This window comes from Xiphophorus maculatus, chromosome 8 (genome assembly GCF_002775205.1).
Source record: "Xiphophorus maculatus strain JP 163 A chromosome 8, X_maculatus-5.0-male, whole genome shotgun sequence".
NCBI lineage: Eukaryota > Metazoa > Chordata > Actinopteri > Cyprinodontiformes > Poeciliidae > Xiphophorus > Xiphophorus maculatus.
Window position 1 is genome coordinate 6,392,866 of NC_036450.1, and position 13,720 is coordinate 6,406,585.

The following is a 13,720-nucleotide window of genomic DNA, read 5'->3' on the forward strand; positions in this document are numbered from 1 at the left end:
CCAGTAGCATATTTCTCTTCTAAACTAGATAGTGTGGCGTGTGTTTGTAGATCTTGAATAAGTCCTGTTTTCCACCCTCGGGCTTCAACTTGAAGTGTTTCTGTTATATAATTGTTTAGTTGGTTTTTTGTTTTGTTTTGTTTTGTTTTTTTCCCCATTCTGTCTCATCCTGATGTAATGATTATTGTTTAAGGTATTTTAGGCTGCACCTACCAGCTATCGCAGATGTTCCCACATCTGTACATAAACACCTGGTTCAGCTCAGCTAAAGCTTTTTGTAGGATGGGCGAAGGAGTTTTTATGAATGTTTACAAATGACTACTAGAAATGGCTTTTTTGAGGTTTTCTTTGTGTTTTTAGACAGTTTCCTAACTTATCTCAGAAACAATCAAGTATACAAACAGTCAAAACTTTTGGATGCTCTTTTCTAAGCTAAAACTAAAGTTTAAAGCGCTTTCCTCTGCCTTTTGAGTTGTGATCATGTACTTAGTCCATCTGTACATTTATCTGTAGTTTTGTTGCATATTGTTTTTGTTTTTCTCATTTCTTGATGTTTCGCAGATATGAAGGGCTACAAACTCATTACAAGAATTTTTAAGGGTTATTTATAAGGCATATGTAGCGATAAGTGAAGTCCTGCCGTGGAATGAAGGCACACCAACCTCACAATATGTAACGTAGTGTGAGAAACACTGACCATCACTATTTACTTGATACATTTTATTGCACTGTAAAGGACCTAATTATGTGTGTATGTGTGAAAATCGTTTGAAGTGGCTGCCTTTGGAGGGATATGAGAATTGGAACAAATATGTGATAAACAGGGGGGAATGTTAGGTGAAATGTATATATTATCATATATTTGTTGTTTCCTTTATAACAATAGTGTTACTTATATGATGTTCCTTGATTGTTTTCTTTTCCCTCAACATAAAGACTGTTTCTGTATGTTTTGATCTACTTTATCTCCGTCTTCACAAGAGGGCCTCCCTGAAGAGAAGCAGTGATAACCGTGCTCACGGGGTTCATTGCTCACCAGGACTTCTTCTTCCTTTGAACGGTTAGATAGCTGACGAATCGTCGCCTTGAAGATATACGACCTGTTCTGTTTTTACTCTGTGTTTTAATGCAAGATAACATGTGTTTAGTTAGTGGTTGTCATTTAGCACTGCAACTAAAATGCTTTGACCCCACCCCTTAGAGTTGCAGTGCTCTCTGTGATAGGGACTCTGAAAGTAATAAAAAGAGAGGAGCGGACAAATGTGTTTCAGAGCGGTTGGAGATTTGTAACTGTAAACACATCTCTGTCCGTTCTCCTCTCGAGTACAAAAGAATCTAACTCTCTTGTCTTTTCTGTGTTTGTTCAACTTGTCTTTTATAGGTGTCAAACCTGACAGTTATAATCATTAGAACATTTACTAAAAATTCCACATTTTTTTCTTTGATAGATAAACCGAATTTAATGTTTTGTAAGGAAATAAAATCCACATTTATTGTTTTAGAAGACAGAAAGTTTCGAAGTTGATCCCATAAGTTTAATACTTCTTTACATTCGTAAAACAAATGTTTAGTTGTTTCCAATTGAGTTTTACAAAAACCACAATTCTCAACATTAAACTTAAATCTCTCTCTTAAGAACTCATTTGAAGGATATATGATATTTATTATTTTAAAATGTAATTCTTTATATTTAGGAGGAATTGGGAATTTCAAATAATTTGTCCTAATTTTGACGATCATAGATTTCTTAAAATTTTGTAAGAGAACTGTGCTTTTTGTTCTTCCTGGGTACATAATATTTATAGAATACTGATTCAAAAACCTGTTGCTGCATTTATTATCTTAGGACACCGCTTGGTTTTTCCTCTTCACCTGAACTGGAACCTGAGACTGGATACTGAACTGCTAAACCAGCAGCCGCCATCGGATCTGCCTGCTAGCCGCCATCAGATCTGCCTGCTAGCCGCCATCGGATCTGCCTGCTAGCCAGTGGCCCTACATGCTAGCTCTCATCTCTGCTTGGTAACACCATCTCAGTTTGTTACATTGTAAAATTTCCTGAACTCTAAGAAGAAGTGAAGGCAGGACATGACATTTGGTCAGATAAGTATAATAATGAGACTCTTTCTGATATTGTTCTCAGGTGTTTACACCTTTGAAAATGCGCCAAAGTCTTCTGTGGACTTGTATAACAACTCAGCCCACTCCTTCAAGAATTATTCCTGGTCCATGACCCTCGATCAGACAATTTGGACCCCTTCAGATTTTATTACTCACTGGTACTACTTTAATCAAATGCCAACAGATAACCTAGTTCATCTAATGTGCTTGTCTGTCTTAAGAAACTGTTTTATGTTAAATGAATCTTCTCTTATACATCTTGCTCAGAACAGGAGTAATGACTTGGTATCAAATGTAAATGGTCAATGGAAAAGACTTATTCTACTTTTACTCTATCGGGTAATGTGCAACCGAATCCAGGTCCAATTTTCAATAATTTTGATACACCAGCAGAATTGAAAACCAGATCAGGGCTTGGTATATTACATATTAACTCTCGCAGTCTATTGCCTAAGATAGACCTGGTTAAAATCTGGATTGAAACAACCAATACGGATATTTTAGTTTTGACGGAAACATGGTTAAATAAATCCATTACAAATAAAGATATTTCCTTAGAAGGTTACAATGTTTTTCGTTGTGATCGCCTCAAGAAAGGTGGCGGTGTTGCCATCTATGTAAAAAACAATTTTCATGTCACACGGCTATCTTCTCTATCCGTTCCAAAACAATTTGAGTTTCTAGCCTTGAAAATTGAATTCACTAAGGCTCAGAATATCACAGTTACAGGGTGTTATCGACCACCTTCTGCAGGCTGTGATGCACTTCCTGATTTGTACAAATATTTAGCTGACCTAAATAACAATGAATTTGTTTTATTAGGAGATCTAAATCTAGATTGGTTGACAGCATCTTCAGATAGCTTAAAAACTATCTGTGATTCTTTAAACATCACCCAGTTAATTAACTACCAGACCTAATAACAAATGTCCTCTAAAATCATCTCTCCTAGACTTAATTATGACAAACGCTCCGCATAAATATACGGGGATAGGAGTTTTTGCAAATGACCGTAGTGATCATTGTGCAGTAGGTGCAGTTAGAAATCTTAAGTTACTAAAACCCAAGCCACGTATCTTGTTCAAAAGAGATCTAAAACACTTAAATGAACAAGCTTTTGTTCATGATTTGCTACTTTTTAACTGGAATAGGGTTTCTCTTTTTGATAATGTAGGCCCTGCCTGGCAGTATTTTTATGAAGAGTTTTCAAGACTAATAAATAAACATGCTCCTAAACGTAAAATTAGGGTGAAGGGGAGAAATAATCCTTGGTTTTCACCAGCTATTGGGACTCTGCTTAAACAAAGAGATGCAGCCTGGGCAAGAAAAAACCATGCTGAGGAGAGCTGGCTTTGGTTTAGGAAATTGAGGAATAAATGTACCTCATTAATCAGGAAAGCTAAGTCAGACTATTTCCTTGCCGAAATGACAAAAGATTTAAATGATCCAAAGAAATTTTGGAAATCAGTTAAACCAGCTACTGAGCCACTGAGTGACTTTCCAAATTTTGTCTGGAAAAAAAGTAAAATGGTGTCTGATAAATTAGAAATTTTAAATTATTTTAATGAGCATTTTATTTCTGTAGGATCTCTATTTGATGATTTAAATTCATTTAGCCAAAATGTAAATACTGATGAACTGTTTTTGAATAATGAGTGTAACTCCACCATTTTTAACTTTTCCCCTATTTGTACAGCTGAGGTTCTCAGAGAACTGAAAAACATCGACACCAGAAAATCAGCGGGGCCAGATAATCTGGATCCTTTTTTTCTAAAGTTGGCTGCAGAGTTTATAGCAGAGCCATTATCTCATGTTTTTAATCTAAGTCTAATCTCTAATAAAATCCCTAGTGTATGGAAATCAGCATTTGTTTTGCCTCTATTCAAAGGTGGGGAATCATCACAGGTAAACAATTACAGACCAATCTCTAAACTATGTATCGTAGCAAAAATCTTTGGAAAATTAGTTGCAAATCAATGGAAGAATTTTTTAGATTCTAATTGTGTTTTACAAAATGTTCAGTCTGGTTTTAGAAAAAAACATAGCACTGTTACTGCCACGTTAAAGGTTTGTAATGATCTTATCCAGGCTCTTGATAACAAAAAACATTGTGTTGCTTTGTTTATTGATCTATCAAAGGCATTTGACACAGTAAATCACAAGCTTTTAATTGAAATTCTACACAGGATTGGGCTCTCACATCAAGCTACCATGTGGGCAGCTGATTATTTGTCAAACAGAACCCAGAGAGTTCAATTCTCTGGTGTCACTTCTTCTACTCTCACTATTTTAAATGGCGTACCTCAAGGCTCAGTTCTGGGTCCGCTTTTATTCTCTACTTATATAAATAACTTGTGTGACAATCTGTCAAATGCTTTTTACCATCTTTATGCTGACGATTTAATAATATACTGCTATTCTGCATCACTATCGCAGGCAATACAGTATTTGCAGTCTGCTTTTAATGTAGTTCAAACACGTTTACAAACTCTGAAGTTGGTTTGGAATGTGGACAAGACAAAAGCAATGATTTTCTCACATGCTAGAAAAATACCAGAAACTTCCCTATTGCTGACCACTGCTGTAGGAGCACAAATCGAGTTTGTCAGTAATTATAAATATCTTGGTTTTATTCTAGATAATGAACTCTCTTTTAAAAATCACATAGCAAATCTACTACGGACATTGAAAATGAAAATTGGGTTTTATTATCGAAATGGATCTTGTTTTACACTAGAAGAAAATTGGTAGCAGCGACATTCCTGCCACTTTTGGATTATGGAGATGTTTTATATATAAATGCTTCGACCAAATGTCTTCAATCATTAAATACTGTGTATCATTGCGCTTTAAGGTTTATAACCGGTAGTCGACGTCTGACACATCATTGTGATTTGTACGCAAAAGCTGATTGGCTCCTTTAAGTGAACGGAGAAACAATCATTTAATGATCCTGATGTATAAATCTTTACTCGGTCTAACCCCAGCATATTTATCCACTCTCCTACATAGAACTGTCAGTTCTCGTTCTCTTCGCTCCAATAACATTATTCTTCTGCATGTCCCACGCTTTGAACTGAAAAAGGGAAGCAGGCATTCAGTGTTTTGCCCCCACAGCGTGGAATCAGCTGCAGTCTGAACTTAAGATGTCCGAAATGATTTCACTGGACTTATTTCGATCAGATCTTAAAGATAAACAACAAGATTCTATGAAACAGTGTCATTGTTTTTAAATTGTTTTTATTGTTTTATACTTGTGCATATGTATTAATTGTTTTTATCTTGTAACCAGGTTGCTATGTATTGCAAATTTTTTGCTCAGGTCCCTCTTGAAAATGAGATCTAGATCTCAACGGGGTTTACCTGGTTAAATAAAGGAATATATAAATATTGATTATCTCTAATGTCCACATGCTCAATTTGAATCTTAAGGAGTCTTGGAATAAAGAAATTAGGTAAATTGTTTTTAACTGACTGAATGAGGACATCAGGGATACGACGTAAAACTTTCTTATAAATTGTTAGTGAACAATCAGCTCCATACTTCCTGTTAAATTCCTCCAAACTTAGAATTTCACCATTTCCATCCAGTAAATGAGTAATTGACCAGATTTGTTTATTCCACCAATCTTCTAGAAAAATAGATTTTCTACACATAGAATGGCTCTGTTGTTCCACAGTGGGACATTATGAGGCTGAAGTTATTTAAACATTAACTTCCACTGTAACAAAACCTGCTGGTGGAAATTAGAGAGTTGTAGGGAGTTTTGATAATTCAAAATCACATTTCAATAACAGCTCAATACCTCCAACTTTTTGAAATATGAACGATGGTATAACAAACCAAATAAGATCACCGTTTTTTAAAAAGGACTGAAGCCATCTAATTTTTAAAGCACCATTCATAATTTCAAAATCAATTGCCTTGATACCACCTTCCTCAAATTTTTTTAGCAAATCACTTTTTCTGATGTAACGGTGCTTGTTTTTCCAAATAAAGATAAGATAAGATTTATTTGTCATTGTCATCAACAGATTACAACGAGATTGAGATTTGCTCGACTCGAGTTAAGATGCAGGTTATGTGTATATACATAATATACAAAGATAAAGAAATAAATAGTACAAAATGAGAAATAAATAGACATCAGAAGACGGTTGCAGCGCCTGGAGGTGTCGCAACAGAATTTACATTTTTAACAAAGTGGTGTCAAGAGCAGAAGTTCTTATGCCTTTGAATTTAGTGCCATGATTGCCATCGGGTAAAAACTGTTTTTAGGTGATTTGTCCTGGTTTTTATTGCTCTGTATCTCTTGCCTGATGGCAGCAGCTGGAAGAGACCATGGCCAGGGTGTGAAGAGTCATTTAAAATGTCCAAAACTTTCTTGTGGAGCCTGGAAGTGTAAATCTGTTCCATAGTGGGGAGGGGGCAGCCTATGGCTCTCTCTGCTGCCCTAACAACCCTCTGGAGCGCCTTCTTGTCTGCGGATGTGCTGCTGCCGTACCAGACACACAGACCGTACGTGAGCACACTCTCTATGGAGCAGTGATAGAAGGCCTGCAGCAGGTCTGAGGGGAGACGGTTCTTCTTGAGTATTCTCAGAAAGTACAGTCTCTGCTGTGCCTTCTTCAGCAGCTCCTTGGTGTTGGTGCTCCAGGTTAGCTTGTCCTCCAACTCCATGCCCAGAAACCTGAACACTGGGACCCTCTCCACACAGGTCCCACTGATGGTGAGAGGCTGGATGTCCGTTTTGTTCTTCCTGAAGTCGATCACCAGCTCCTTTGTTTTGGAGGTGTTGAGGAGCAGGATATTGACTTTGCACCACTCTGACAGCCGCTTCACCTCATCCCTGTACTCCAGCTCCCTCTTCCCGCCTGAGATGAGACCAACAACAGTCGTGTCATCTGCAAATTTTATGATCTTGTTGCTGAGGTGGTTGGAGACACAGTCATGAGTGTAGAGGGTGTAGAGAAGTGGGCTGAGCACGCAACCCTGTGGCGATCCGGTGTTCAGGCTCAGAGCAGTGGAGGTGTGGGGGCCCAGTCTGACCCTCTGGGAGCGACCTGTTAGGAAGTCCAGGATCCAACTGCAGGTGGCTGATGGGAGCCCAAGGTTTGCTAGCTTGGACACCAGATGTTGGGGAAGTATGGTATTAAATGCTGAGCTGAAGTCCACAAAGAGCATTCTGACGTAGCTCCCCTGCTTCTCTAAGTGGGTCAGGGCAGCATGAAGTGCTGTGGATACAGCATCCTCTGTGGACCTCTTTGCTTTGTAGGCAAATTGGAGAGGGTCCAGCTCAGCAGGCAGGCCAGCGAGGATGTGACTCCGCACCAGTCTCTCGAAGCACTTCATGATGATCGGTGTGAGTGCCACTGGGCGGTAGTCGTTCAGGGTGTTGATGTTGGTTCTTTTCGGCAGGGGGAAAGTTAAAATTAATTCTGTTAATCTGTTTTATGATATTTGGAGGGACGGCTAAGGAATATGCAGGATACGTCAGCCTGGATAAGGATTCAGTTTTTGTTAATAAAGTTCTACCAAACAACATCAAGTCTCTTTGAAGCCAAATATTTAAGGTTTTGCCACATTTATCAATGTTGTCTTGTAAATTTTTTCTAACACTGGTAGCCCTACACCTAGTAATCCACATGCCTAAGTATTTAACTTCATTTTAACTGGAATATTGAAAATTAAAGAATCAGCACCATTATGGATACTCATAATTTCACATTTATTTACATTTAGCTGCAGCCCTGAGGCTTGAGAGAACAACTTTATTTAGAGCTAAAGGAATTTGTTCTTTGTTTTTTAGGAAGAGGGTTGTATCATCTGCGAATTGGCTAATGATTATTTCCTGGTTATTTATTTCCAGACCTTCAATATTAGAGTTTTTAATTGTTATTGCAAGTAGTTCTGTGACTAAAATAAATAAGAGAGGCGAGATACTGCAACCTGGTCCGATTCCCCTTTCTACTGTGAATCTGGGGCATGTGCCCTGTGACAGAGACACACAGCTTAATATTAATATTAATATATAATAATATATAAGTGTTGATATTGGTGTTTAACATGGTAATCATATGAAGAAAACTATTTCCAAAACCAAAATGTCTCAACGTGTTAACAATAAATTGATGTTCCACAGAATCAAATGCTTTGTGGAAATCTAAAAACAACATAAAACCATCATCTTTTATTAAGTGACTATAATCAATAAGGTCCAGAACCAGGCGGATGTTGTTATGATGGATCTGCCTTTCAGAAAACCGGATTGGGTTTGACTAATTATTTTAGGTAAACCAGTTTTTAACCTCATTGCCAAAACTTTTGTTAAGATCTTGTAGTCAGTGTTCAAAAGCGTGATTTTTCTTATCTTTACCAGGTTTTGGGATTAGTTTAATTATGCCTTGTTTCATAGTTTCCATGAGTTCTTTCCTACTAACACATTCTTCTACAGCCTGAAACAACAAAAGTTTTAAATCCTCCCAGAAATGTTTATAAAGATTAGCTGTGAGGCCGTCTGGCCCGTCTGGTCAGAAGCCATATTTCTTATAGCAATGTCAAATTCAGAGATTATTAGCTCTTCATCACAAATTTCTTTGAAGTTTTCATCAATAACAGGAACTAGATTACTTATTTTATCAAAAAAGGATGAAGTAATTTGTTCTATATGTGAAGATTTATAAAGATTACTATAAAACTTAAACACTTCTTCTGTTATTCTCTTATTCTCAGAACATTGAACTTAATCAATTATAAGACTATTAATAGCTTTATATTCCTGTCTATGTTTTTCTAAGTTACAAAAGAAAGCACTATTTTTTTCTCCTTCTTCGATCCACCTGGCTCTGGACCTTACATAAGCACCTTTTGCCCTATTTATTTATATCTCATCTAATTTAGATTGCAATTTATTTATTATTTCTTTATCCTCATCAGTCCAACTTAATTTTCTGTAAAGTGACATAAGATCTTTAATGACCATTGTCTCTTCTGCTTTTATTTTTCTATGTAACTCTTGACCAAATTTAATTGAATATTTTCTAATCCTATATTTCAAGAATTCCCATTTAAGAATTGGTGTTTCAATAGAATTGTCACTTAATATATTTAGAATAAGTTCCTTAATAAATTGACAAAACTCTAAGTTTGTAAGAAGGTTTGAATTAAATTTCCAGTAATTATTGAGTTTAGAACTTCTATCTACTTTTTGTAGTTTTAAATTGATAATGCAGTGATCACTTACAGGACAGTTTGCTATCTCTGTTTCTTTAATACACTCTAGGACTGCAGCAGATACCAGCCAATAATCAATGCGTGATCTACTGTGTGACTCCACTGTGTAGCGCTCTCCAGACGTCTATTCATTTCGTGTTACTAACAAATTTTTTAAGAATAGGATTTGGAGTTTCTTTTACCAGCAGTGAAGGCCATCGATCCAAACATTCATCTGGAGCCAAGTTGAAATCCCCTCCAACTACGATATGATCAGTAGGAAAATTAGCAGTGAGCTCCACAATAACCCTTGTTATTTGATGTAACAGATTCCTGTTGTATTGATCATTATTATATCCATAAATGTTTAACAAAATTATTGGGACATTATCAACTTCTAAAACACAGGCTACCCAATGTCCATCCTTATCTGCTTTCTCACTCAAAATCTTACCGGGACACCTGAGAAAGCAGATGGCGACTCCAGCCGATCCATTTGTCCCATGACTGAAGAGAATTTTATCTCCCACTGCTGCGACCAGAACTTCGCGTCAGATGCATCAGAATGAGTTTCCTGTAAAAAGGTGCAGTGTGCTTGTTGTCCTTTACAAAACAAAAAAACTGCTTTCCGTTTAAGTGAGTCTTTTAGTCCCCTTGTGTTAAAAGAAAAATAGGTTTTCAACTGAAAAGCAGAAAACATGAACAAACGGTTTAGGAGAGTAAAAGGTCCCATTAACAGAACTGTCCTCTACCTTTCCATATTCATTTCTGTGCATCTCAGTTCTCAGCTGAAGAAATATCCATGATGCGTTTTCCTTCAATGAAACCAAACGGGCCCTGAAACCTGCAGCTTTGCCTTCTTTTCTTGCTTTTTCAATTTTTGGCCACATAGCTTGTCTTGCTTTCCAATCTTCTGGTGTCAAATCTTCAGAGAAGCGAACTCCTTCTTCTTTGCAAACTGGAGAAGTTTTAGTTCTCTTCCAGATGTCGTCTCTCAAGGCTCGTCTCACAAACAGAACGATGATCTGTCTGTCCCTGTTATGCATCTTTCGACCCACTCTGTGGACAACATCAACCTCTTCATCCATCTTTGAAGCCAAATCAGGTGCCATTTTGCACAGAAGCGCCACAACTTCATCTCGGATGTTTTCACCAGACTTTTCCTTTTTTCCTTTTATGCGGAGGCTCCACCGTCTTTTATATCTTTCACTGTTCAGGACTCCTTCTTTCAACTGCATGTTCTCTTTGGAGAGTGTATCCACTTGTTTCTCCAATTCTATTATTTTCTTTTTGCAATCCTTTAGCTCCTCTGAGTTCAGCTGAACCGATTTAGCAATAGCCGCTAGCATAGCACTGTGCTGCTTTATTTGCATGCCAACTTCTTCCATGCGGTCATCTAATTTCTGTCCTAAGGAACTTATAGCGCTCAAAATAGCCTCAGTGTTCATTTGATCCTGGGACGAACCTTTAGTTCTTTTTTCCATGTGTGTGTTTTTTTCCGGAGTGCTGGTCGGGGTTCTGGTCAGGGTTCTGGTCGGGGTTCTGGCTTCCCTTTCCCGTTTGCCAGCTGCAGCTGATTCCATTGGCACAGAATAATCGTGATCACTTTTAGAATACAAAGTCTTGACTGCAGGTGGCATAAACTTATTGCTTTTCTTCATACTTCGAGCTGAGAACTGATTTTTACAAATATTTACTAGTAGTTTTACTTCATAAAGTAATTTAGAGTCGGGACATCTTAGGGAGCTCAGAGAAACATGACTGCCCTGTCCGCCATCTTCTCGGGACTCCCGCAGGTGGCTGTTGTCTTGTTAGGGTTGCCATCCGTCCCATAAACTACAGAATCGTCTCGTATTTGACTGTTAATTGTTGCGTCCCGTATTGAACTGAAACCAATTTGTTCTGTATTTCTATACATGTCTGATAGTCACACCACCTGTCACACAGCTCTCAACAATAATGACCAAAACATAACACAGGAAATATTAAGGTCAGCTAAATTGTTGTGGCGGGAGCTAAATAGGACCCCGGACGGTGTTGTCATGGTTACCCAGAGACGGACACGACGCAGCCGCGGTGAGCTGCTATAAACCCGCGTCTTTTTAAAACGTCCACCGATTCTCCACCGTCCTTAGAAGCAAAACCTCTGGCAGAAATACAGACGTGAGGAGGAAGACGCACATCCCAGGCTGAACGATGTCAGTGAAGTTAAATAGAAGAAATTTAAAAAGAAAATGTGTCGGCGACATTCAGTGACGCACGGAGCGCTGAATGAAATCAGACAGAACGGATCAGGAGAGGAACCGCAGGCCCATCAGAACCTACAGAACCAGACATCAGAGTCTCTTCATCCCTCAATCATCTCCTGAGACCAAAACATAATATAAATGGCAATTTAAAGAACAAATCATACTAATAGATTATTGTTAAATAAATAAATATTGTGAAGAGAAACCGTTTATTTTTCTACATTAGTTTGTTAGGGCTTTCTGTGTAGGAAAAATGTTGACATCTTTTATAAATACAGTGTTTCGTGGTCAATATTATTTCACTATTATTTTATTAATGTGGGTTGCCAGTTTGGATAACCTGACCTCCTATCAAGCTATAAGAATGAAGGAAAACATGCTAACTGTAATGGTAAAAGCAGTATCAGCCAGAACCCAAAACGCAGCCACAACAAGAGGACGGTTAACCAAAAACTTTTATTACTAAAGTAAATGGTGTAGAAGGATGTGGTCACACTAGTGGGTCAGGGACGAGGAATCCACAGGGGTCAGGAGTCCAGCGGGGGGAGGGGAGGGTGAATGGACAAGGGGAGATCTGTGGGGGTCTCAGGGGACAAACAGACGACAGGCACAAAATCCACCAACCTGAGGCTGAGTCGTGAAATGGTCCAGGGTCATGCACAGGAGGGTCTCAGGCAGTGAAAATCCAGAATCCAGAAGGCAGGAGGCAGGGTCAGAGACAGGCAGGGGTCAGCAACAGGACTTTCAACAGCAGAAGGATTAGGCAAAAATCTGTGGTCAAAAACAGGCAGGATCAGAAACCAGAAAACGCTTTGAAACATGAGACAAGGCTTGAAAGCTGTGACAGTGGCAACAGACGATCTCGCACTGAGCTGGTGACGAGCAGCTGTTTAAATAGGAACCAGCTCAGTGCAGGTGAGGGCAATGAGCAATGAGCACAGCCAAGGCAGAGCTGAAGGGCTGGAATCATGACACTAACAAAAAGCCTCAGACCTGCAGCCCACAGGCGGCTCTAGACACAGGCTAACAGAAGTGGCTCTTTGGCTCAATTATATATTAAATGATAAAATACTGCCCTGTTTTTGTTTCATTCCTTTTTAATTGCCCTGTAGGCAGCAAATCATTCACACATACAGTATGTACATTTATTATTATTGATACTTTAATTAAAGACGAATTGTACAAGTTTATGTGTAAATCAAACAAATTAGTCCTGAGTGTCACTAAAGCCCTTAGACTCCAAAACGTTGGTGACCCTTGTTCTAGGACTTGGCAGGGAGACACTTGAGTTTAAATGTCTTTACTCAATATTTCTACAGTGGTGCTGTGATGTATCTGATAAGTCAGATCAGATGCAGAGTCCAGTCAGTAGCTGTTATTCAACAAGAATATTATTTAAATTAAAGATCATTTTTATGTGGTTTGACTGCTATATTTTTTAAACCTATTTAACACAAATTAATGTCATTCAGCAGTGAGGATGGAGAGAAAGAAGAGAAGATGAATCAGTACAGACAGAGGAAGGCAACAGGTTGGTCTGATATCAGGTGGAAGTGAGGGAACAGCTACTTAATCCCAAGCAATAATTTTTAAACATTATTCTTAAAAACTGTATTAAGATCATTAACTTTTACAACTAATGTATAATGCTTTTCTGACCATGTGACTTAGTGGAGGCGCCAAAGACGAGGGTTGAAGGAGACAGACATGAGGTCAGTATCTGTTGTAGAGGAGACAAGTGATGACATCAGGGAGGAACAATTACATTAGGGAGGCAACAAAAACCTAAATACCATGATGGGCTGAATTTAATTACTATATTTTATAAATGCATGAATAAGGCAGAGCTTTATGGACATATTAAACATGTGATGACATGTTTGCATTTACCTCAGAAAGAATGTAGTTGTGCATAAAACCCAGAAGAACCAGTCAGATGTTGAACCTTGAATTAAATGATTCTCTGAAAACTAAATGCAGAAATAGACCTCTGTCTCATATCTGGCAGTAGAACTACTAAATGCTGTTTTGTTAAAGTTTTACAGCTTTATAAAAAGACGGATTACAAACTGATATGAACACGATGCAAACATTGGACTCTCTGCAGTCTGTTGTCATTACAGAGCAGTTAGGAAAC